At 46.7% G+C, this 26,270-nt stretch overlaps 1 long non-coding RNA gene across 1 annotated transcript in view; it reads right to left on the bottom strand.

The window, feature by feature from the left end:
• LOC134358219 (uncharacterized) overlaps positions 1-22,734 on the bottom strand; it is a 160,138-nt gene extending 137,404 nt beyond the window's left edge. The window contains exon 1 of the long non-coding RNA XR_010020834.1: positions 22,591-22,734. This is a non-coding gene — a long non-coding RNA (uncharacterized LOC134358219). The remainder of the gene's footprint in view (positions 1-22,590) is intronic.
• Positions 22,735-26,270: the final 3,536 nt, after the last annotated feature.

Genomic DNA, 26,270 nt, shown 5'->3' with positions numbered 1-26,270 from the left:
GTGGCAGATAGAGTTCAATCCAGATAAGTGTGAAGTGGTTCATTTTGGTAGGTCAAGTATGATGGCAGAATATAGCATTAATGGTAAGACTCTTGGCAGTGTGTAGAATCAGAGGGATCTTGGAGTCCGACTTCATAGGACACTCAAAGCTGCTGTGCAGATTGACCCTGTGGTTAAGAAGGCATACGGTGCATTGGCCTTCATCAAGCATGGGATTGAGTTTAAGAGCCAAGAGATAATGTTACAGCTATATAGGACCCTGGTCAGATCCCACTTGGAGTACTGTGCTCAGTTCTGGTCGCCTCACTACAGGAAGGTTGTAGAAACTACAGAAAGTGTGCAGAGGAGATTTACAAGGATGTTGCCTGGATTGGGGAGCATGCCTTATGAGAATAGGTTGAGTGAGCTTGGCCTTTTCTCCTTGGATTGACAGAGGATGAAAGGTGACCTGATAGAGGTGTATAAGTTCATGAAAGGCATTGATCAATTGGATAGTCAGGGGCTTTTTTCCCAGGGCTGAAATAGCTATCATGAAAGGGCACAGTTTTAAGGTGCTTGGAAGTAGGTACAGAGGAGATGTCAGGGGTAAGTTTTTTCGCAGAGAGTGGTAAGTGCATGGAATGGGCTGTCAGTGACGGTGGTGGAAGCAAATATAATAGGGTCTTTTAAGAGACTCCCGGATAGGTACATGGAACTTAGAGAAATAGAGGGCTAGGGGGTAACCCTTGGTAATTTTTAAAGTAAGTACATGTTTGGCACAGCATTGTGGGCCAAAAGGACCTGTATTGTGCAGTAGTTTTTCTATATTTTTATGTCAATCCTTAGCCTCCTCTACTGTCATGATGAAGCCACACTCAGGTTGGAGGAGCAACACGTTATATTCCATCTGGGTAGCCTCCAACCTGATGCAAGAACATTGATTTCTTGAACTTCCGGTGATGGCCTCCACCTCTCCTTCACCATTCCTCATTCCCGTTTCCCTCTCTCATCTTACCTTCTTACCTGCCCATCACCTCCTTCTGGGGCTCCTCCCCCTTTTCTTTCTTCAATGGCCTTTTGTCCTCTCCTAACAGATTCCCCCTTCTCCAGCCTGTATCTCTTTCACTAATCATCTTTCACCAACCAGCTGAGTTCCTCCAGCTTTTTGTGTGTGTTGCTTGGATTTCCAGCACCTGCAGATTTTCTCTTGTTTGTGATCTTCCCAATACCTTCAGGTTGCTGAGATTCGGTTTTGACCCTCCATCTGGTAAATGTTTTTCATTATTTCTAATACTCTTGCATTTTAATTGGGCATTAAAAATTACAAAACAAAAATAATTTATTCACCTGAGCTACCTGTATTGATGTTCGATGCTCCACATGTTTGTCTACCCAGTCTCCTCTATCTAATCGCAGCAACACAATCTTCCTATCTTGCTTCGCCATATACTTGTTCAGCTTCCTTTGAAGGCATCAACACACGGTAGTGGTTGTGCCACAGTATCGTGGTCAGCACAACGCTTTACGGTACCAGTGACAAGGGTGAAATTTACGCCACTGTCTGTAAGGAGTTTGTATGTTCTCTCCATGACCACATGAGTTTCCTCCGGGTGCTCTGGTCTCCTCCCACTGTCCAAAGATGTTCCGGTTGGTTGGTTAATTGCTCATTGTAGACTGTCCCATGATTGGGCCAGGGTTACTTTGGGAGTTGTTGGGCAGCACTGAAGGGCATATTCTGTGATGTATCTCAATAACTGGATAAATATTATTCACCTCCACTACATCCTCGTGATAGTGAGATCCACATTCAAACAATTCACTGGGCCAAGAAATTTCTGTTGAATTTCTTCTTCAGTTTATTGGCAACAAACAGATTGATTGTGAGTCAACGTAGATTTGGGTTTCTGGTCCTCGAGTCATTGGGTCCAGCAGCATGGAAACAGGCCCTTCTGCCCTGTGAGTCCATGGTGGCCCAGATGTCTCTCTGAGCTACAGTAGCTCCCGTTCTCTGCGTCTGACCCACGTCCCTTTTCTGTGTATGTACTGTGGCTGTAATTGGAGGTAAGGTTTTGAGACCAATCAATGGAAGATGATCTTGAGGACTACAGTAACGGTAGAATAAGGAGTAGAGTGCAAGACATTGTTTCTCTCTCTCTCTCTCTCACACACACAAACTCACAAATATCTGCATACGTACGGCCATGCACGCACGCGCACACACACACACACACACACACACACACTCACACTCACAAGCGCTCAAAACTGATGAAGTGCATGAATTTCCTATACTTTACAACATTAATTTTTGATTAGTCATCTGCGTAAAGAGCTAGCATATTAAATATTTGTACCACTATTCCTCACTTAATTTTCCTATGTCAACAGTCATGGTGTGGTTTCATGCAATCCACAACAGGGCAAAGTTTCTTGCCACCAGGTGTCATCAAAGAACAGGATTAGAAACCACTCCTATCTGTGCCACCGCCCGTGTTTATGGGCAACTCTTTGGTACTGAACCTTTTGCACCGTCAGCAGAAGAATAGAGTAAACAGCCAGTTATTCCAGGAAACTGGGAGAGCTCCTATTGAGGTATTCCTTCCTCCTCCCCCCAAGCTGCCTCAGACGCATCTACTAATGCAATACTTGTCCCAAAATATCTTCATGTTCTGCAGTGTGGAGGTGCAGATAAACCGACATGAATATTAGTCAACACACATCAAATGCTGGAAGAACTCAGCAGGAGACTTTCAGCCCAAAATATCGACTGTTTATTCCTCTCTATAGATGCTGCCTGACCTGCTGAGTTCCTCCAGCATTTTGTGTGTGTTGCACTAGTTTTCCAGCATCTGCAGAATCTCTCATGTTTATGAATATAAGTCACCTTGCTCACAGAAGGATTTAAATTCTGGGAGATACTCAGCCTTGTTTTTCCTGTTGAGGCAAGTATCTCGCAGGGAGTTTGAAAAAGGAGAAAAGGAATGAATCTGGGATGAAAATCCAGCTCCTGCTGGATCGGGGCATTGATTCTGGAGATACCCTCTCTTCCGTCGGCTGACACCAAATAAAGGAAATGAGAAGGAAATTGAAAATTGGTTTATTATTGTCACATCTACGACATACAGTGAAGAGATTTTGTTTGCATGCCATCCAGTTAAACTAATCCATACATAAATACACTGAGGTAGAACAAGTAGAAAATAATAATATGAAAGCAGAATACAATGAAACAGAGAAGGTGCAAGACAGGTAGACAAAGGGCCACGATGAGGTAGATTGAGAGATTGTGAGTTCAGCTTTATCGTACAAGGGGTCCACTCAAATAACTTTTCACAGCAGACTAAAAGCTGTCCTTCTGCCTGGTGGTATCTGTTTACTTCGGAGCACACCCCCAGTGACCATCTAAGGATTTATGATGGTAGTTATGAAATGTGCAATGTATTGCCAATAGCCAGAAGATCAAGCGGAGATAATGGAGGGATGCAAAATGGAGTCAATATTATAGATTTATGACGTACAGCAGATAAGACTAGTTTCAGATAGAAACTGAAGATGGAGATTTTGATACAGAAGGCTGCTTTTCAACAGAAGATGAGGGGCTGTTCCTTATTCTTGCATTGGTCCTCGTTGTTACAGGGAAAAGTAGGCAGCCCCTGTAGAAACAGATGATGTTTCAGGTCAATGACCTCAGACTCAGATTCAGATTTATTTATCTCATGTAAGTTGAAACATACAGTGAATTATCTTGTTTGTTTTAACAATTAACACACCAAAGAATATGCTGGGAGCAGCCCACGAGTGTCACTACACATTCTGGCTCCAACATAGTAAGTGCACAATGCAGAGTAACACAAAACAGGACACAGCAAGCGACAACACTACAACAGCAAATCAAGCCCCGCTCCTCCCTCCCACCTACCCACGAGGACAGACTGTCTTCAGCTCCAGTGGACTCACAGACACTGGGCCTTCAACTTTCCCAGTGACCTCGCAGAGATCCGCAGACTCAGAGTTCCAGCCATCGAGCCCCGACTTCCAGACTTCTAATCGACCATCCTTACAGCCAAAAGGTTCCTGACAATAACTCCTCCCTGCCAGCTAAATTTATTTTCACATCCCATTGAAAATTGTTTTCCCTATTTCACCCTTGAACCAGGAACTGATAGGAACTGCTTTCCAAGCCCTTTCCACCTCAACCAAATGCCCTCCAAACTATTTTTAACCCAAGAAGAACAATCTTTTGGACAGAAGATACGAAAGTGTGAGGACACACACCAGCAGGCTCAAGGACAGCTCCTAACCCACTGTTGTCAGACTCTTGAACAGACCTCTCATACGCTAAAAGATGAATTCTTGATCTCCCATTTTGCCTCATCTTGGCCCTTGCACTTTACTTGCCTACCTGTTCTGCATTTTCTCTGTATCTGCAACAATGCAGTTTTGCACTCTGTTTCACTGTTTTAATACCTTGGTGTCTTTACAGTACATATGGCCCAATATTAGTGCATGTGGTGATAATAAATTAATATTAGCTTCTTTAGTCTAAAGGCTCTCTTTCCTGGGATCATTCACTTAAAATGCAGTGCAAATGGGGCCTCACCATCCCTTTTGACCTTTTGGGCCTTGCGCTGCGGTTGCCAGAAGTGTTACCATCAAAGGCATGTGAGATTGACCATGTATGGCTAAAAGAATCAAACTAAACAAAACTTTTATTTTAACGTACAAGATATAGTGAGGGAGAGCAGGTTGAGAAGCTGTGCGTTTGACCTTTGCTGGATGCTGTCTGAAACAGAGAACTGTCAGAAATTTGACTTTCATTTCCTCGACTAACCTACAGGGAGAATCGGCTTTTAGCAATTCTTCCAGCCACTTCCATCTCTCTGTGTTTCCCCAACTGGTGCTCAATGTCCTTTCAGCTTCATTTCCTCCATACTTTTAGCACTGCCATTTGGTTTCAGAGCTTTGTTTACAGCTTTTAGCTTCCATCAAATAAATGGCACGCAAATTTTTTTTAAAAATCACAGCTCGGGAAATGCGAGCTAAAAACATAGAAACATAGAAAACCTACAGCACAATACAGGCCCTTCAGCCCACAAAGCTGTGCTGAACATGTCCTTACCTTAGAAATTACCTAGGGTTACCCATAGCCCTCTGTTTTTCTGAGCTCCATGTACCTATCCAGGAGTCTCTTAAAAGACCCTATCGTATCCCCCTCCACCACCATCACCAGCAGCCCATTCCACACACTCACAACTCTCTGAGTAAAAAACTTACCCCGACATCTCCTCTGTACCTACTTACAAGCACCTTAAAACTGTGCCCTCTCGTGCTAGCCATTTCAGCCCTGGGAAAAAACCTCCAACTATCCACACGATCAATGCCTTTCATCATCTTATACACCTCTATCAGGTCACCTCTCATCCTCCGTTGCTCCAAGGAAAAAAGGCTGAGTTCACTCAACCTATTCTCATAAGGCATGCTCCCCAATCCAGGCAACATCCTTGTCAATCTCCTCTACACCCTTTCTATAGCTTCCACATCCTTCCTATAGTGAGGTGACCAGAACTGAGCACAGTACTCCAAGTGGGGTCTGACCAGGGTCCTATGTAGCTGCAACATTACCTCTCAGTTCCTAAATTCAATTCCACAACTGACGAAGGCCAATGCACCTTATGCTTTCTTAAACACTGCGCAGTCAACTGCACAGCTGCTTTGAGTGTCCTATAGACTCGGACCCCAAGTCCCCTCTGATCCTCCACACTGCCAAGAGTCTTACCATTAATACTATATTCTGTCATCATATTTGACCTACCAAAATGAACCACCTCACACTTACCTGGGTTGAACTCCATCTGCCACTTCTCAGCCCAGTTTTGCATCCTATCAATGTCCCGTTGTAACTTCTGACAGCCCTCCACACTATCCACAACACTTCCAACCTTTGTGTCATCAGCAAATTTACTAACTCATCCCTCCACTTTATCCAGGTCACTTATAAAAATCATGAAGAGTAGGGGTCCCAGAACAGATCCCTGAGGCACACCACTGGTGACTGACCTCCAAGCAGAATATGACCCGCCTACAACAACTCTCTGCCTTCTGTGGGCAAGCCATTTCTGGATGCACAAAGCAATGTTCTCCATAACTTCCGCCACCTCCAATGGGATCCCACCACTAAGCACATCTTTCCCTCCGCCCCCCTGCTTTCTGCAGGGCTCGCTCCCTACGCGACTCCATTGTCCATTCGTCCCCCGCCCCATCCTTTCCCACCAATCTCCCTCCTGGCACTTATCCTTGTAAGCGGAACAAGTGCTACACATGCCCTTACACTTCCTCCCTCACTACCATTCAGGGCCCCAGACAGTCCTTCCAGGTGAGACGACACTTCACCTGTGAGTCGGCTGGGGTGTTATACTGCGTCCGGTGCTCCCGATGTGGCCTTCTATATATTGGCGAGACCCGACGCAGACAGGGAGACCGCTTTTCTGAACACCTACGCTCTGTCCGCCAGAGAAAGCAGGATCTCCCAGTGGCCACACATTTTAATTCCACATCCCATTCCCATCCTGACATGTCTGTGCACGACCTCCTCTACTGTAAAGATGAAGTCATACTCAAGTTGGAGGAACAACACCTTACATTCCGTCTGGGTAGCCTCCAACCTGATGGCATGAACATCAACTTCTCTAACTTCCGCTAATGCCCCACCTCCCCCTCGTACCCCATCCGTTATTTATTTTTATACACACATTCTTTCTCTCTCTCTCCTTTTTCTCCCTCTGTCCCTCTGACTATACCCCTTGCCCATCCTCTGGGTTCCCCTCACTTGTCTTTCTCCCCGGACCTCCTGTCCCATGATCCTCTCATATCCCCTTTGCCAATCACCCATCCAGCTCTTGGCTCCATCCCTCCCCCTCCTGTCTTCTCCTATCATTTTGGATCTCCCCCTCCCCTTCCCACTTTCAAATCTCTTACTAACTCTTCCTTCAGTTAGTCCTGATGAAGGGTCTTGGCCTGAAACGTCGACTGTACCTCTTCCTAGAGATGCTGCCTGGCCTGCTGCGTTCACCAGCAACTTTGATGTGTGTTGCTTGAATTTCCAGCATCTGCAGAATTCCTGTTGTTAATGTCCCCCTGAGCTGTTTTGCATTTGTCTGATCTCCTGTGAGGGTTCAGCTGTTTGACTTGCTTTTGCAAAAGGGGTGTCTTTGCTGAGTGCCATTTTAAGAGAGCAAATGAGAAAAATGTACTCTGTGTTGCAACCCAAGTTAGATCTGACAGCACAGTGTGAGACAACTTGTGAAAAAAGTTGGCCAAAATTCACAGTAGTGTCCAAACGTCTGTTCCATTTAATGTAAGCTCAGATGGGGAGAGGGGAGGAGAGGGGTCGGGAGGGAAAGGGACAGGAGGGGAAGGGAGGGGAGGAGAGGAGAGGGGAGAGAGGGAAGGAGAGGGAAGGAGAGGGGAGGAGAGGGGAGGAGAGAGGAGGGCAGTGGAGGGGAGGAGAGGGGAGGAGGGGGAGGGGAGGAGAGGGAAGGAGCGGGGAGGAGAGGAGGGGAGGAGAGGGAGGGGAGAGGAGGAGAGGGAGGGGAGAGGAGGAGAGGGAGGGAAGGAGAGGAGAGGGGAGGAGAGGGGGAGAGGGAGGAGAGGAGAGGAGAGGAGAGGGAGAGAAGGGAGAAGAGGGGAGGAGAGGGGGAGGGGGAGAAGAGGGGAGGAGAGGAGAGGGGAGGAGAGGGGAGGAGGGGGAGGGGAGGAGAGGGAAGGAGCGGGGAGGAGAGGGGGAGGAGAGGAGAGGGGAGGGGAGGAGAGGGGAGGGGAGGGGAGGAGAGGGAGGGGAGAGGAGGAGAGGGAGGGAAGGAGAGGAGAGGGGAGGGGAGGAGAGGGAGGAGAGGAGAGGAGAGGGTGAGAGGGGAGAAGAGGGGAGGAGAGGAGAGGGGAGAAGAGAGGAGGAGAGGGGAGGGGAGGAGAGGGGAGGGGAAGGGGAGAGGGGAGGAGAGGAGAGGGGAGAAGAGAGGAGGAGAGGGGAGGGGAGGAGAGGGGAGGAGAGGAGAGGGGAGGGGAGGGGAGGAGAGGGGAGCGTGGAGAGGAGAGGGGTGGAGAGGGGAGGAGAGGGGAGGGGTGGAGAGTGGGGTGGAGAGGGGAGGAGAAGGGTGAAGAGGGAAGGAGAGAAGTGAAGAGGGAAGGAGAGGGGTGGAGAGGAGTGGAGAGGTGGGAGAGGGGTGGAGAGGGGTGGGAGAGGGGTGGGAGAGGGGTGGAGAGAGGGGTGGAGAGGGGAGGAGAGGGGTGAAGAGGGAAGGAGAGGTGAAGAGGGAAGGAGAGGGTTGGAGAGGAGGAGAGAGGTGGGAGAGGGGTGGAGAGGGGTGGGAGAGGGGAGGGGTGGAGAGGGGAGGAGAGGGGTGAAGAGGGAAGGAGAGGTGAAGAGGGAAGGAGAGGGTTGGAGAGGAGGAGAGAGGTGGGAGAGGGGTGGAGAGGGGTGGGAGAGGGGAGGGGTGGAGAGAGGGGTGGAGAGGGGAGGAGAGGGGTGAAGAGGGAAGGAGAGGGGTGGGAGAGGGGTGGGAGAGGGGAGGAGAGGGGAGGGGTGGAGAGGGAGGGGAGAGGAGGAGAGGGAGGGAAGGAGAGGAGAGGGGAGGAGAGGGGGAGAGGGAGGAGAGGAGAGGAGAGGAGAGGGAGAGAAGGGAGAAGAGGGGAGGAGAGGGGGAGGGGGAGAAGAGGGGAGGAGAGGAGAGGGGAGGAGAGGGGAGGAGGGGGAGGGGAGGAGAGGGAAGGAGCGGGGAGGAGAGGGGGAGGAGAGGGGAGGGGAGGGGAGGAGAGGGGAGGGGAGGGGAGGAGAGGGAGGGGAGAGGAGGAGAGGGAGGGAAGGAGAGGAGAGGGGAGGGGAGGAGAGGGAGGAGAGGAGAGGAGAGGGGGAGAGGGGAGAAGAGGGGAGGAGAGGAGAGGGGAGGGGAAGGGGAGAGGGGAGGAGAGGAGAGGAGAGGGGGAGAGGGGTGGAGAGGGGAGGAGAGGGGTGAAGAGGGAAGGAGAGGTGAAGAGGGAAGGAGAGGGTTGGAGAGGAGGAGAGAGGTGGGAGAGGGGTGGAGAGGGGTGGGAGAGGGGAGGGGTGGAGAGAGGGGTGGAGAGGGGAGGAGAGGGGTGAAGAGGGAAGGAGAGGGGTGGGAGAGGGGTGGGAGAGGGGAGGAGAGGGGAGGGGTGGAGAGGGAGGGGAGAGGAGGAGAGGGAGGGGAGAGGAGGAGAGGGAGGGAAGGAGAGGAGAGGGGAGGAGAGGGGGAGAGGGAGGAGAGGAGAGGAGAGGAGAGGGGAGGAGAGGGGAGGAGGGGAGGGGAGGAGAGGGAAGGAGCGGGGAGGAGAGGGGGAGGAGAGGAGAGGGGAGGGGAGGAGAGGGGAGGGGAGGGGAGGAGAGGGAGGGGAGAGGAGGAGAGGGAGGGAAGGAGAGGAGAGGGGAGGGGAGGAGAGGGAGGAGAGGAGAGGAGAGGGGGAGAGGGGAGAAGAGGGGAGGAGAGGAGAGGGGAGGGGAAGGGGAGAGGGGAGGAGAGGAGAGGGGAGAAGAGAGGAGGAGAGGGGAGGGGAGGAGAGGGGAGGGGAGGAGAGGGGAGGGGAAGGGGAGAGGGGAGGAGAGGAGAGGGGAGAAGAGAGGAGGAGAGGGGAGGGGAGGAGAGGGGAGGAGAGGAGAGGGGAGGGGAGGGGAGGAGAGGGGTGGAGAGGGGAGGAGAGGGGAGGGGTGGAGAGTGGGGTGGAGAGGGGAGGAGAAGGGTGAAGAGGGAAGGAGAGAAGTGAAGAGGGAAGGAGAGGGGTGGAGAGGAGTGGAGAGGTGGGAGAGGGGTGGAGAGGGGTGGGAGAGGGGTGGAGAGAGGGGTGGAGAGGGGAGGAGAGGGGTGAAGAGGGAAGGAGAGGTGAAGAGGGAAGGAGAGGGTTGGAGAGGAGGAGAGAGGTGGGAGAGGGGTGGAGAGGGGTGGGAGAGGGGAGGGGTGGAGAGGGGAGGAGAGGGGTGAAGAGGGAAGGAGAGGTGAAGAGGGAAGGAGAGGGTTGGAGAGGAGGAGAGAGGTGGGAGAGGGGTGGAGAGGGGTGGGAGAGGGGAGGGGTGGAGAGAGGGGTGGAGAGGGGAGGAGAGGGGTGAAGAGGGAAGGAGAGGGGTGGGAGAGGGGTGGGAGAGGGGTGGGAGAGGGGAGGAGAGGGGAGGGGTGGAGAGGAGAGGAGAGGGGTGGAGAGGGGAGGAGGGGGTGAAGAGGGAAGGAGAGAAGTGAAGAGGGAAGGAGAGGGGTGGAGAGGAGTGGAGAGAGGTGGAGAGGGGTGGAGAGGGGTGGGAGAGGGGAGGGGTGGAGAGAGGGTTGGAGAGGGGAGGAGAGGGGTGAAGAGGGAAGGAGAGGGGTGGGAGAGGGGAGGAGAGGGGTGGAGAGGGAGGAGAGGGGTGGAGAGGGGTGGAGCGAGGAGAGAAAGAGAGGGGTGGGGGAAAGAGAGAGAAGGGAGGAAAAGAGGGTGGGGGGAAGAAGAGAAAGAGAGAAAGACTAGAGAGAAAAGTGAGAGGGAAGACAAATAATTTTAAAAGAACAATGAGAGGGAGAAGAGAAAGAGAAAAGAGAAAAGACATAAATAGAAAATACCGGAGAGAGAAGAGAAAGAGAAAAGTCAGGAGAGAGAGGATAGAGAGAGAGAGGGGAGAGACGATAAAAGGGTTGAGAAGAGCTGAAAATTTAAGAGCTAATGAGAGAGTATTTTTCACTTGTTCATAATATATGGAGGTGGATGGCACTGCCAGCATGTATCGTCCCTCCCTCAATGCCGACTGCACTGAGGCTGTTAATGGCCAACGATACTGATGATCCTAGATCCCCATATCAGCCAGAATAGAGACCAAGTAAAGTCCACAACATGTGGACTCACTTTCAAGGACTCTTCAACTGATGTACTCAACTAATGATTACGTATTTATCTGTTATTATTCATTTTTAATTTTGTATTTACACAAGTTGCTGTCTTTTGCAGATTGGTTGTTTGTCCGTTTCTGCTTGTGTGTCGTTTTCCAATGACTCTGTTGTGTTTACTATGGATGCTCAGAAAAAAATGAATCTCTGGGTAGTATATGATGACATGTATTTACTTTGAACTTTGATGATTTCCTGAAGGATATGATTGAATTACTTTGACGAGAATCCAGAAATTTTATGCTTACAGAGGCCAGTTTGTTTTCTAAATTCCAGAGTTATTTAATCACCCAACTTTAGATTCTTGAGCTGATGTAGTGGGATCGGATTTATATTTTTTTAGATAAAAAGGTCCAGAATTTAATCTGCTAGTTTGGTGATGAAGAAATCCTCCATTGCCCGTGGACAAGGACGATAACGGAACAGCGTCACCACAGCATTGGGCAGCAGAGATCTGTTGCTCTTATTCTTCTCATGAATAGAGACTCTGGACTTTTGGAAAACAAAAACCCCTATCACAATCAACAAAACAGAAGTAGAAAACTCTATCCTGAACCCCAATAGACAATGCCCTGACCATAAAAAACCTCACCCCTTACGGAAATGCAGGGGATTCAGCGAGAAACCGTTTGTAGTCCAGCGGAGCATTCCAAAAGAGCACTTAATATGTTTCAAATGTTGTGCTTCAACAACAAAAGACCGTAAAGCTTTCATACACTACACTGAGTGCAACAGTGACCAACACATATCAGCAGTTCACTCAAGGCCAGCACCTTGGGTTATTACACGCTCCAGCACACCCACAGCAGAGCACGGTGCCCATTGTAAGCAATAAACAGCGGTGGAAGGATGTGGAAGCATTAGAGATGGTGCAAAGGAGATTTACCAGGATGCTGCCAGGATTAGAGAGTACATCTTACAAGGAAAAGTTGAGCAAACTAGGGCTTTTCTCTTTGGAGCGAAGAAGAATGAGAGGTGACTTGATAGAAGTGTATGAGATAATATGAGACATAGATGAAGTAGACAGCCAGCACCTTTTTCCCAGGGTGGCAATGGCTATGGGAGGTACCTTTAAGGTAACTGGAGGAAAGAACAGGGGGATGTCCATGGTAGGCTTTTACATAGAAAGAGGCTTGGAACATGCTGCAGGGGTGGGAAGGGTTAGTTTGATCTTGGAGTAGGTTAAATGGTTGAAACAACATTGTGGGTTGAAGGAGCTGTACTGTTCTGTGTTCTAAGGTGTGATCATTTCGGTAAAGGTGCTCCCACAGAGCTGTTGGGCGGGGGGAGGGTGGTATTCCAGGACTTAGACTATGGTAAAGTGTGATTTGAAGGGAACATCCACTTTGTGGTGCTCTCCTGGTTTCTCTTGGTGGTATAAGTCATCGGTCTGGGAGGTGCTATTGGAGTGGCAAGTAACAGCAGTGTATTTTGTACTTGCTAACCACTGCCTTTTCCGTGAGTTAGAGGTGGTTAGTCCAGTGGAAGTGAGACCAATCAGCAGGCTGTTTTTTCCTTGGATGGTGTCAAGCTTATTACGTGTTGTTGGAGCTGCATTCATCCAGGCAAGTAGAAGGCATTTCATTATATTCCTAACTTATATACTGTAGCTGGTGGAAAGGCTTTGAAGTGTCAGGATGTGAGTAATGAGCATTAAGTTATATCGCCTTTGATCTTTTCTTGTAGCGACATTATTTATGTAACTAGTCCACTTATCAGCCTCGTTACAAAATCATCAACTGGAACTTATTAGAATTTCCTTTTCCACAAATCCCCCCCACCCCACTCATCCACTTTTCCGTTGACCTAGTCTCACCTGTCATCTGCCAGCTGTACTCCTGACCCCCTGCCTGTCTCCTTTATCGGGCTATGTCCCCTTCCCTTCCGATCCTGATGAAGGGTCCCAGCCCGAAACATCGGCTGTTTATTCCCCTCCATAGATACAGCCTGACTTGCTGAGTTCCTCTCGAATTTTGTGTGTGTTGCTTTAAAAGTCTTCCTGATTCTAATACAGTAATGGGAAGCTTCCAGTGTTAGAACCTTCTTGGATCAGTTACTGAAGAAGATAGTAGGCTCTTGTTTCATTATGGTAAGCCTGTTATCAAAGTAAACTCAGCTAGGTCATGCTCTCTTCTCGATTGTGCCATCAGGAAGAAGGTGCAGGAGCCCCAGGACTCACAGCACCAGGTTTAGGAACAATTGTTACCCCTCAACAATCAGGCTCTTTAACCGAAGGGGATAATTCACTTGCCCATCATTGAAACGTTCGCACAACCTATACATTCACTTTCAAAGTCTCTTCATCTCATGTTCTTGATATTTATTGCTTCCTTATATATTAGTATTATTTCTTTCTTTTTGTATTTGCACAGTCTGTTGTCGTTTGCACACTGGCTAAACACCCAAGTTGGTGCTGTCTTTCATTACGGATTTACTGGGTATGCCTGCAAGAAAATTAATTTCAGGGTTGTGTATGGTGACATATATGTACTTCAATAATAAATTTTCTTTGAACTTTGAAAATCTAAGTATGTATATGTTACCAAGTACTACCTTGAGATGATTTTTCCTGCATGCATTTACAGGGAAATAAAGAAATATAATAGAATTTATGAAAAATTATACAGACTGACAAACAACTCATTTGTGCAAGAGAAGACAAATCATGCACATAATAAAAAAGTAAATAAATAATACTGAGAACATGGGATGCAGGATCCTTGAAAGTGAACCTATAGGTTATGGGGTCAGTTCGACATTGAGGTGAGAAATGATCCATGATGGTACAGCAGCCTGGTGGTTGAAGAGTAATAACTGTTCCTGAACCTGGTGATGTGGGTCCTGAGGCTCCTCTACATCCTGCCCTGATGGCAGTAGCAAGAAAAGGCAAGCCCTGGAATGTGGGGGGTCCTTGAAGAAAGATGTTGCTTTCTTGTGACAGAGCTCCTTGTAAATGTGTTCAATGGTGTGAATAGCGTTGGCTGTGATGGACTGGGCTGTGCACCACTTTTTGTAGACTTAGATTACAACACAATAAAAAGGAGGGAGACTTGGAAATTTGGCTGGCTGTAGATATTCCAAATATATTCCTGAGTCTGAATCCAGAAACTGCATTTGAGAAAAGTGGAATTGGCACTGCAGCCTCTAAATTTGATGAAATGTCTCCAAAACCATTTCACCACATCAAAAATGAATGGACTCTGTAGAGTTTGGGCAGAGGAACAGGGCTTGGGCTTTTGCGCTAATTCAATGATAGCTTGCTCAATCAGTTGAAAATTCACAGGCCATGTCCTGTGAATTAGGAAGTGGTCCGGTGGGTTATAGTGTCACTTTGCTCCTGCAAGCGTGAGTTATTGGCTGAATAATTTATTGTAATGCTGCATCTGTGCCACAGTGAAGTGAGTGGTGGAGATGGCTGTCGACTTCAGCCCTCATTTCCAATGCAGCAATCTCCGCAACAATAAGACGGGGTGCCAGTTAAGTGTGGAGATGGGGGTAAGGGAAGTTTAACACTTTGTTGTATTGTCTGCATGTCCATAAGACTATACAACATAGGAGCAGAATTAGGTTACTTGGCCCATCAAGACTAGTCCGCCATTTGATCATGGCTGATTTAAGCTCAAGTACAAGTTTATTGTCATCTGACTATACATATATACAACCAAGTGAAACAACGTTAGTCCTGATCACAGTTCACCTACAATATATATCACACTCACACTACATAAACCGAAATAAGTTAATAAAGATAAGGAGGGAGGAGAAGCTAGCGGCGTGACGCAGTGCGCGTGGCCGTTCCGAATGAATATCGTATGTGTAACTAGGGGGCCATGCACAATCCAGATTTGATGGAGACAGCCCTGAGAAACGTGGAGGAACACCTGGAGGAACTTCTGAAATGCCTGCTTCACTGCCGCTGCTACTGTGCGATCGAGAATCTTCTGGGGTCGAAGCGCTCGGCAGAAATGGTGCTCAGTGCTCGGTGTCGGAGAGCTGTCGGAGGCTCGGAGTTTTCGGATGGACTCGGAGTTGGACTGTGGTAAGATGCTTCCAGTATGCTGCATCGGCAAGTTGGCAGCGCTGGAGGTTTACCGTCTGCGTGAGATGATGGGACTTTCTAGAGACTTTGAGACTTTACCGTGCCATGGTCTGTTCTTATCAAATTACGGTATTGCTTTGCACTGTTGTAACCATATGTTATAATTATATGGTTTTTGTTAGTTTTTAAGTCGGTTTGTCATATGTTTTCGTGATATCATTCTGGAAAAACATTGTATCATTTCTTAATGCATGCATTACTAAATGACAATAAAAGAGGACTGCGTGTCCTCATAATCTAATCTAATTCGAAATGCAAGTGAAGTTTGCAGCACAGGTAAAGATATACAGTAACCGGCTCACTGTCCTAGTGAAGCGACCTCGGTGGTAGCTGGGTATTCATTACTTTCAAAACCTGGGGAAAGAAGCTTTCACACACTCTGGCAATCCTAGTCCTGATGCTCCTGTAGCTCCTTCCTGGCAGGGTGGCGTAGTGGCTAACACAACGCTTTACAGTACCAGCGACCCAGGTTCAACTCCCTCCGCCATCTGTAAGGAGTTTGTACATTCTCCCCATGACCGTGTGGGTTTCCTCTAGGCACTCCAGTTTCCTCCCAACATCTGAGTACAGTATGTACTGGTGGGTAGATTAATTGGTCATTGTAAAATGTCCCCTGATAAGGCTAGGGTTACGTTGGGGGTTGCTGGGCGACATGACTTGAAGGGTTGGAAGAGCCTGTTCTGCGCTGTACCTGAGTAAATAATAAAGGAGATTGTGGGATGGGTGGCAGGGGTCCTCAACAATACTCCAGAACTTTCATACACAATGCTCCTGGTAAATGTCACAGATAGGGGGAGGGAGACCCCAGTGATCCTCTTGGTGGTTCTTGCTATACTCTGTGGGGTCTTACGGTTTTAAAGACAATCTCACTGGTGCTCCTGTGGTGAGTTGTTAGAATGGGGGTGAGGAGCCTTGCATGCTTCAAACTCCTCAGAAAGTGTAGACGCTGCTGTACCTTTTTGACTAATCAGGAGGCGTCGAAGGTCCAGGTTAGGTCATCCGCCATATGCACACCAAAGTACTTTGTGCTCTTCACTCTCTCCGTGGCAGAGCCATTGATATGCAGCGGAGAATGGTCGACCTGCAGCCTTCCTGAAGTCCAAAATCATCACAGGAAAGCACGTCTCCTCCCTCTCAACCCCAATACTCCCGCCTTCTCCCCGTAACCTTTTACACCATTAACAGTCGAGAACCTATCAACTTCCACTTTAAATCTGTAACAAATGACTTGGCCTCCATAGCTACCTGTGGCAATGAATTCTACAGATTCATTATGCTGTGGCTGAAGAAATTGTTCCTCATCTCTGTTCTAAAGTGACATTCTCCCACTCTGTCTAGGCCTTTCAATATTTGATAGGTTTCAATGAGATTCCCCCCCGCCAGCCACCCCAGCGCGGCCAGAATGTGACCATACCTAAACCTGCTGCTGCAATGCAGGTGATGCCAGGAAACCTGGGAAACATTTCCCTTGGTGATTTGGACTCTGCAGCATTGACATTCTGACAGGGCCTCTTGACTCTGAGACAAGTCGTGGATGACTCATCTGTATCTTAATGATATACTATTATATTACAAAAACATTGAAACACAAACATCCATTGATCTTGCTCATGAAAATTTGTCACCCCAGCATTGCCGGACACTTGGGAAGGAGACACAAGAACCATGCACTGACAGGAACTACTTTCTAAACCATTTTTTGCCTTTACCAAATGCCCTTTCAGCCATTTTTACCCCACGAAGAATAATCCTTCTTCCTTTGGGTAGAAGTTACAAATTTTTGAGGACACACATCACGAAGCTTAAGGACCACTGCTACCCCACTGTTGTCAGACTTTTGAATAGACCGCTCATACGCTAAGAATGAATCTACACTTGGTGGATATTTTATTCAGTACACATGTGCACTTGCTCATTAATACAATTTTCTAATCAGCTAATCATGAGGCAACAACTCAATACATGTTGCAGTTATATAGGACCCTGGTCAGACCCCACTTGGAGTCCTGTGCTCAGTTCTGGTCGCCTCACTACTGGAAGGATGTGGAAACCATAGAAAGGGTGCAGAGGAGATTTACAAGTCTGTTGCCTGGTTTGGGGAGCATGCCTTATGAAGACAGGTTGAGTGAACTCATCCTTTTCTCTTTGGAGCGTCGGAGGATGAGAGGTGACCTGATAGAGGTGTATAAGATGATGAGAGGCATTGATCGTGTGGATAGTCAGAGGCTTTTTCCCAGGGCTGACATGACTACCACAACAGGGCACAGGTTTAAGGTGCTTGGGAGAAGGTACAGAGGAGATGTTAAGGGTAAGTTTTTTACACAAAGAGTGATGAGTGCGTGGAATGGGCTGCCGGCAACGGTGGTGGAGGCGGATAGAATAGGGTCTTTTAAGAGACTTTTGGACAGGTACATGGAGCTTAGAAAAATAGAGGGCTATCAGTAACCCTAGTAATTTCTAAGGTAGGGACATGTTCAGCATAACTTTCTGGGCCGAAGGGCCTGTATTGTGTTGTAGGTTTTCTATGTTTCTATAAAAGGATGCCGTCAATATGTTCATTCGTTCAGACCAAACATCCAAATGGGGAAGAAAGATGATGTAATTGACATTGATCATGGAATGATTGTTGGTGTCAGACGGGGTGGTTTGAGTATCTCAGAAATTGCTGACCATCCTTGGATTTTCACACACAACAGTTTCTAGAGTTTACAGAGCATGGAGTGTTGTAAAACTAAAAGAAAATCCAGTGAGCAGCAGTCTGTGGGCAAAAATGTATTGTTAATGAGAGGTGTCTGGCCAGTCTTTGGGATGTGGGAAGAAACTAGAGCACCTGGAGGCAACCCCAGTGATCACAGGGAGAACATACAAACCCCTCACAAACAGCAGCAGGAATTGAACCCCAGTCGGAGATTGCTTGTGCTGTAAAGTGATGCTGTAGCCAGTACGCTGCCCTGCCACCCACACTGAAGCCATTCTCCATTTGGGAGAGCTGTGGAGCTGAAGCCATTGAATATTTTTAATGTATAGGTAGGTAGATCTCTGGCCTCCAAGGCAGTTGGTAATTAGAGCAACAGGCAGGAAAGTAGAGCAGGTCTTCAATGATGTGAACAGATTCAGGTCAGAGCTAGGAGTCCACATGGTCAATTCCTACTCTCATTTCTTAGGCATCCACAAATTCCTTGCCTATCCTAATCTCAAGTTACACCATTAAGGCAGTGTTCCCCACTCACTGTCGGGCTTCAGCTTTGAACTCTCTACACCAGGGGCCTGGGTTTGCTCAGTTGCTGAGTCAGTAAAAGAGCTTCGGGCATTGGGATTAGTTGCCATAAGTAGTAAGCAGGAGCAGTCTCATGTGGACAGTCCACTGTGTGTCCAAGGGATGGAAGATCCTGGGACAGATGTCTGCTCTATTCCTGCCCTGTATCAGAATTAGGCCACTCAGCCCACTGAGATCCTCTGAATCCCATTCTCCTGCTTTCTCCCCATAACCTTCACACATCCTGACTTATCAAGAATCTATCAACCTCCGCTTTAAATACACTCGATGACATGGTCTCCACAGCTGTCTGTGGCAATGAATTCCATGAATTCATCACCCTCTGGCTAAATTCCTCATCTCCATTTTAAATGGATATCCCTCTATTCTGACGTCATGCTCTCTGATCCACATGCAGTCTATCTAAGTTAAACTTTATTCTGCAATCCCAATTTTATTAGTAAATAGAAAGAAAGGAATCCATTAATTGTATCCATGTGATTTATATCAGTTATTGCTAATTACATACCAGTGCTGTCCATCAGCTTCGGTTGCTTGTACGAAGACCAGACACAGGAAGAAGAGCAGGGATACAAAGAATTGCAGTGGGAAGTGCGCTGGCTTCTATGAATGGAGGTTACTACGCAGCTAAAGACTTGGGGATATAGTATCCTTTGCTTAACTGTCTGTACAAATTTACCACCCGTTTCATAATCTATTCCTTTGCAGTCATGCCAATCCATATATACACGTATAGAACATACCACCTGTACAGGGTTCTGAGAGGCAACTTCTTTACACAGAGGGTAGTGAGTCCCTGGGATGAGTTGCCAAGAAGATATGGTCAAGGTGGGTTCAATTGCAACATTTAAGAGGCATCTAGACAGGCACATGGGGGAGAGGGGCTTCAAGTTCAAGTTTATTGTCATCTGGTTGTATATACATATATGCAGCCAAACAAAACAACTTTCTTCCGGACCACAGTGCATCCACAATATAAATATCACACACAGCATATACAAAATATACCACAAATTGGTGAACAATATATAACGCTTGAAGGGTTACGGGCTGAATGTGGGCAATGGTGACGAGCAGGGAGGATGCTGTGGTCAGCATGGACCATTTGGGCCAAATGGCCTGTTTTCACACTGCGTTGCTCTATGAGTCTGTAACTTAGTGACATTTATAAAGCCTGGCTAACTTACGACAACTTCTGCCAAGTATAGAGACTGAAGGGAAGTACAATATCAGTGAAGTACAGGTAACCCTCCCTTCTGGTGGATTGTTTTCTCTCCTCACACTCGTCCTTCCAATCCTCCTCTGGTCTTTTCACTTCTGTCTTCCTTCCCTTATACTTCCCCAGCCTCTCCTCGCCCATCGCTGTGTCCCTTCTCATCTTGGTTCCATCCACCCACTATACATACACACTTCATGCACAGTATTGCCCCTGCCCCCACCCCACTGTTCTCATTCACGCCCCCCTTTACTTATCAGAGTCCAGCACTGGTAGCCCCTTGTGTTCCTGCTTTTCTCCCATCATCCGACCTTCACCCTCCCCTCCCCACACATCACTCCACCTGCCTCTCGGTTTTTCTTTCACGCTCTCTCCTTCCACCTATCATTTACCTGTCTTCTAACTTCATCTAACCCCTACCTGTCATCCTACACCCTTCCCAGTCTCCTTTCTCACCATACCCCTTCACCTCTTTACACTAGCCATATTGACTCTTTACTGTCAGTCCCGATGCAAAGTTTTGACCCAAAATTCTGCCCACAGATGCTGTTTGAGCCATTGGTTTCCTCTTGCTGATCTCTATTTAAAGCAGCGGTTGATAGGTCTTTAGTTAGTAAAGGCATCAAGGGTTATAGGAAGAAGACAGGAGAATGGGATTGAGATGGAGAATAAATTAGCCATGATTGAATGGTAGAGTAGACTCAATGGGCTGAATGGCCTAATTCTGCTCCTATGACTAATGGTCTTACAGTCTAATGGAAATCTTCATCAACGTTTTTCCCTCAATCAGCAATCTTAAAACAGATTATCTGGTTGATATCACAATACTTGATTTTTGGCCATTGCTGGAGCTGGCTTGGAGGTGATTCCACGCGGCAGAAATGACGTGAGGTGAATCAAGTCAACGGGTCCCGGGCCATAGAACGATGAACAAGCCGATGTTTGACCAATTTGACCGCCGGGCTAGATTGGAAAGGTCAGGTATGGGTCGAATTGAGGTGGCGTGCTCCAGGCCTGAGAGTGTATCAAAGATGGCAGGGCCCAGGTCCGAGCGCGAGAACCAACCTGATGTTTGGCCGGTTTAAGCCAAACTGGGCTAGACTGAAAAGGTCAGGGTGTCAGGGAAGGAGGAGAGGGATGGCCCGGTATTCAGCTTGCAGTTGATGAGGTTTACTCGTCTCTGCACTGAACTGAGGCTGTGGCCTGCAACCAATGTGCTCCTGGACTGGCTGTGACTGCCTTCATGGCGACAGACTCAATTTTGTGAACTCCATTTAGTACCTGCCATCCTAGCCAATCTATTTTCTCTCTTCTACCCTCCGGGAGAAGATACAGGAGCTTGAGAGCCTGGACACACAGATTTAAGAACAGCTTCTACCCCACTGCTGTCAGATTCCTGAACCAGTCATCTCTTTCACATTCCCTTCCCAATGGTACTGCGTCGTGCTTGGTCTCTTAACGCTCCTTCTCGTGTCACTTTATTATTTCTCTTACACCACTTCAGAGTGCCACCATTCTGCTATTTTATGCCTGTCGTTGTGTTTATTGTATTTATATATTTATAATTACTTGTTTACTCTGTGGGCTTCACACAAACAAGAAATTTTATTGCATTCTGATGTATGTATATGAAAATATACTAAACTAATACTGTATAATCTAATCAAATACAGGGAACAACCTGCAGGTGGAGTGTGCACATGGCTGCTGCCTTCAGGCGGTATCATGGTGTAGCAATAAGCACAAGGCTTTACAGTGCCGGTGACCTGGGTTCAATTCCCGCCACTGTCTGTAAGGACATTCTCCCTGTGACCGCATGGGTTTCAACCGGGTGCTCCGGTTTCCTCCCACATTCCAAAGACATACAAGCGAGGCTTGCTATGTTGTCTCCAGAAGCCTGGCGGCACCTGCAGGCTGCCCTCAGCACATCCACAAACTGCTGGTCACTGACACAAATGGCACACTTCACTCTATGTTTCCATGTATATGTGATGGATAAAGTTAATCTTATATCACCTTGTTGCTCCTGGTATCAACAGGTATCGGGTTTGGGAGGTGCAGTCAAGGTAGCCTGTGTGAGAAGCTTTTTGTAGATAGTTTACACAGGTGGCAGAGGGGATGAATGTTTAAAATGATGGATGGGACACCCATCAAGTGTCCTAACTTGTCCTGAGTGGTATCAAACTTCTTAAGAGATTTTTCCATTTTTCTATTTTCTATTTATGATTTATAATTTAAATTTTTAATATTTACTATTGATTTGTAATCCAGGGAGCGGGAAGCGCAGAATCGCTGTGATGATTGTACGTTCTAGTATCAATTGTTTGGCAACAATAAAGTAAAGTATATATTTAAAGAGTTTGTAAGAATTTGTTTGTAAGTTAGGTGCTGTGTTTCCAAATTTATAGCAGTGAGTACCAAGGAATTAATAATACAATGTAGTTATATTTCTCAAGGAATATAATGTCCACAGACCTATGTCTTTGGTAAATACTGGTACAGATTCCTCATAGGTATCTCTTGTTTCATTGAGCCCAGTGGGAACAACATGTAATACTGGCCAGAGGGATTGCAACTTGTAAAGATGATATCCTTTAGTTTTGCTGTCCATCAGTCTTCGCTGCAGATACATAATCTCTTAGCGATCATTAAATGTAAGCAGGGATTATTCAGAATGTGATTTAAAATGGGTTAAATTAACCACAGGCGCCATAATCTCATTCATGTGAGTTTCATTCCATTCCTGCCTCCGCTTGATTCATGGTTGATCATTAAGAGCCAAAAATAAATCTGCACAATCTCGTCAATGGAGAATTCAATGTCCGTGCACCTTTAGTAACAGCAGTGCCCTCCCATCTGAATCTTTAAACCCTGCCATAAATTCACCTAATTATCTATTTTTAGCAATATTACAGAGAGTATTGAAAGAACTAAGTGGTGTTTCATTTATTTAATGCTGCGCTATGAGGAGTAACAGATATTGTTGAATATCCCAGAATCTTACTGAGTGGTAGTGTTGACATGTGTTCATTAGGATTTGAAAGGAACGTCATGCCCACTTCCAATGTTTGCAAGACAGATACATTTAAAAAGTTGCACTTACATTGCTTTCAGAATATTCAGAAGCCATTGAAGTTATTTAAAGCTTCCCTCTCCAGCCAAGCCAGCTGTAAGTTGAGGCGCAAGAGACTGCCGATGATGGAATCTGGAGCAACACCCAATCTGCTGGAGGAAATAAGTGGCTCGAGCAGTAGCATCTGTGGGAGGAAGAACTGTAAACATTTCAGAACAAAATTCTGCATTGGAATGGAATGTTGAAAATGTGCAGCTTGTATTAACACTATGTGAGAGTTTGACAATAAGGTTGAATTGAAAGTTTGCATTGGAAATGGGAAGGAAGAGGGGAATAGAGAAGAATAAGGAGATAATTCCAAATCTCATGCATTAAATGAGGAAAGATGGACTGAAACTGAGGAGTGAGGAACATGAGAGATAAGTGAGAGTTTAGGAGTATGAGGACTGTAGGACAATGGGAACAAATATCTCAGTGGTGAAGAGAACCAAAGAAGAGGTGCGTCCTGAAGGAAAACAATCGTTCAATTTCATACACCTATTTCATATTTTAATCAATCAGGTCATGGAGTTCTGCATCTTCTTAGGCAGTTCCTCAGGATAACGTGTTCCCACTCCAGTCCTGAGGAGTGAAAGATGTTTTTCCGCGAATTCTTCTTCATTGGATGTCAGTTGTTCATCATTCTCCAGTCAGTGTGCCCACGTCTGTGTGTGTGTGAGCAGAGTTTGTCAGAGTGCGCTCAGAAACGACTTCTCTCAGACAGTAACCAATCTCTGGAATTTCTTCTCTCAGGGAACAATGAGCCTCTGACCCCGAGGGGATCGGAAGCCAGATCAATAGATGCATATTTGATGGAGATGAATAAATATGTGCGAGGCTGAGGAATTGAGAGTTACGGAACTGGCACAGAAGAGGAGCGGAGAACAGCACAGATCATGCTGGATGGCAGGGTGTGCCTGAGAGGCCTGATAGTCCTTCTTTGCACAACTCATTCATTCTTCTATGTATCTGTTTATTTATTTTATTTATTGTAACTTAAAGAGATTTTTATATCTTGCAATGTACTGCTGCTACAAAACAACAAATCTCCTGTCAGTGATAATACACCTGATTCTGATTCTGTTTACACGTGTGTGCTTGTCCGCGTGTGCATGTGTGTGTGTGCGTGTGATTGTATGCTTTTGCCTTTGTCTATGTCTGTATATGTCAGTGTGTATCTATGTGTGCATGTCTGTGTGTGTCCGTGTGTTTGCGTGTGCATGAATAAGACATAGGAGCAAAATTAGGTTATTTGGCCCATCAAATCTGCTCCACTATTCCATCACAGCTAAATTATTATCCCTCTCAACCCCATCCTCCTGTCTTCTCCCCGTAAACCCTGATTAATCAGGAACCTATCAACCTCCCCCTTAAGTATACCCAATGACTAGGCATCCACAACTGTCTGTAACAATGAATTCCACAGATTTGTCTCATCTCTATTCTAAATGGTCATCCCTCAGTTTTGAGGCTGTTCCTTCTGGTCCTGGACGCCCCCAAAATAGGAAACATTCTCTCCATTTACATTCTTTCTAGGCTGTACAATATTTGATGGCTTTCAATGAGATTCTCCCTCATTCTCCTAAACTCCAGTGACTTCAGGTCCAGAGTCATCAAACACTCCTCAAATGTTAACCCCTTCATCCCTGGGAGCATTGTTGTGCACCTTATCTGGACCCTCTCTAATGCCAGCAAATCTCTTCTTAGATAGTGGGCCCAAACCTGCTTATAATACCAAGTGTGCTCTGACCAGAGCCTCATAAGGCCTCAGCATTACATCCTTGCTTTTATATTCTAGTCCTCCTGAAATGAATGCTAACATTGCATTTCCCTTCCTCACCACTGACTCAGCCTGCAAGTTAACCTTTAGGGAATCCTGCCTGAGAACTCCGAAGCCCCTTTGCACCTCCGGTTTTCAATTTTTTTCCCCATTTAAAAAACAGACCATGCCTTTATTCCTTCTGTCAAAGTGCATGACCATGCACTTCCCTACACTATATTCCATCTGCCACTTCTTTGCCCATTTCCCCCAATCTGTCTAAGTCCCTCTGCATTCTCCCTGATTCCTTGACACTACCTCCCCCTCCACTTATCTTCATATCATCCACAAACTTGGCCACAAAGCCATCAATTCCTACATCCAAATCACTGACAAATAACATGAAAAGATGTGGTCCCGACACCGACCCCTGTGGCACACCGGTAGTCACCAGCCGCCAGCCAGAAAAGACCTCCTTTCATCCACTCTTTGCCTTCTGCTAGTCCATCAATCCATGCTAGTACCTTTCTTGCTAGGACAATTGGTTCTTATCTTTTTAAGCAGCCTCATGGACTTTTGTCTTGGACTTCTCTTGCCTTTGGAATAAGACCTTGCTCCGTCAAGTCATAAAGCAATTACTTCATTACATTCCTGGTGAAATCTTGTGGTGAAGTTTTAAAGCTACATTACACTTGGTTAAAATAATTCTGTTTTTGCTCCCTTTCCAGTGTCCTGTACTTCTGCCTTGCCTGAAAGCCAGGTTAGTTCACAGCAGCACACTGAGCGAGAGCTCTGGTTAATCCTGGGTTTTCCACTAGTGAGTGAAAACACCAGGCTACATATGGACGTGGACATGCTCTCCTGTCAAACCTTAGTTGTAGGATTACTGAACTCCCTTCATGAGCAATTCTCACTGGGAATGCTCCTCTACTACTAACAGTTAACCCAAAATATAAAAATTTCACAACGCTCTTGTCAATTCAGGGTCATTTATTGCACAAAAACAGTGAATGAGTTACTAATTTGAGTTTAATCACATACAGCAGAGTAGGAATTTAGTGCTAAAATATTGAGTTACCTGGTAATGTAAATGAACCTGCTTTTAATTAAAAGAAGACTCTCTGGGAGTAATTTTGATTTCATCCAAAGGTGTAAAATGTCCAAAGGTGAGCTGGCATCTTTCCCAGTTTGGTATTAATGGTATTTGGTTGTTTTGTACTGAAAGAAGTCTGGACAAGTTGATTGAGATGGAAAGATTTTCTGGAAGACCTGGTCAGCTGATAGGTAACAAAACTGAACATTGCACGTTTTGCTATGACCTTCTCACGGCGGGCTTGCTTCTGACCTCCTGTCCGCTTCTGATTCATCTACTACCTATAGTGGGAGCCTCAAGGCTGTGGAAAAATAACACCAACACTGTCTCCACAAAATACTCTGGAAGGACAAGTGAATGTCCTCTCACCGGCCAATATCCTCAGTACACACTTCAAAACCGGAACTCTGTACCTCCACCTGCAACTGGATCCTCAACCATAGAACCATAGAACACTACAGCACAGAAAACAGGCCATTCTGCCCCTCTAGTTAATGCTGAAACTTTATTCCGCTAGTCCTTTATCAGGAGAACAGAGTCAATTTGGATCAGTAATAACATCTCCTCGCTGACAATCATCACAGGTGTACCTCAAGGATGCGTGTTTAGCCCACTGCTCTACTCTCTTTCCTCTTGACCTTGTGGCTTGGCACAGCTCAAACACCAATTATAAATTTCAGATGCCAAGAGGGAGGTATACAATAGTGAGATAGATCTGCTGGCAGAGTGGTGTCCTAACAACATCATCCTCACACTTAACATCTTCAAGACCAAGGAATCTAGTGTGGACTCTCAATTTAAGATGGCGCTGGAGAACCA

The sequence above is a fragment of the Mobula hypostoma genome, chromosome 18 (assembly GCF_963921235.1).
Source record: "Mobula hypostoma chromosome 18, sMobHyp1.1, whole genome shotgun sequence".
Classification (NCBI taxonomy): domain Eukaryota; kingdom Metazoa; phylum Chordata; class Chondrichthyes; order Myliobatiformes; family Myliobatidae; genus Mobula; species Mobula hypostoma.
The sequence above is the reverse complement of the archived record's forward strand: the minus strand, read 5'-3'. Positions and strand labels throughout refer to the sequence as shown.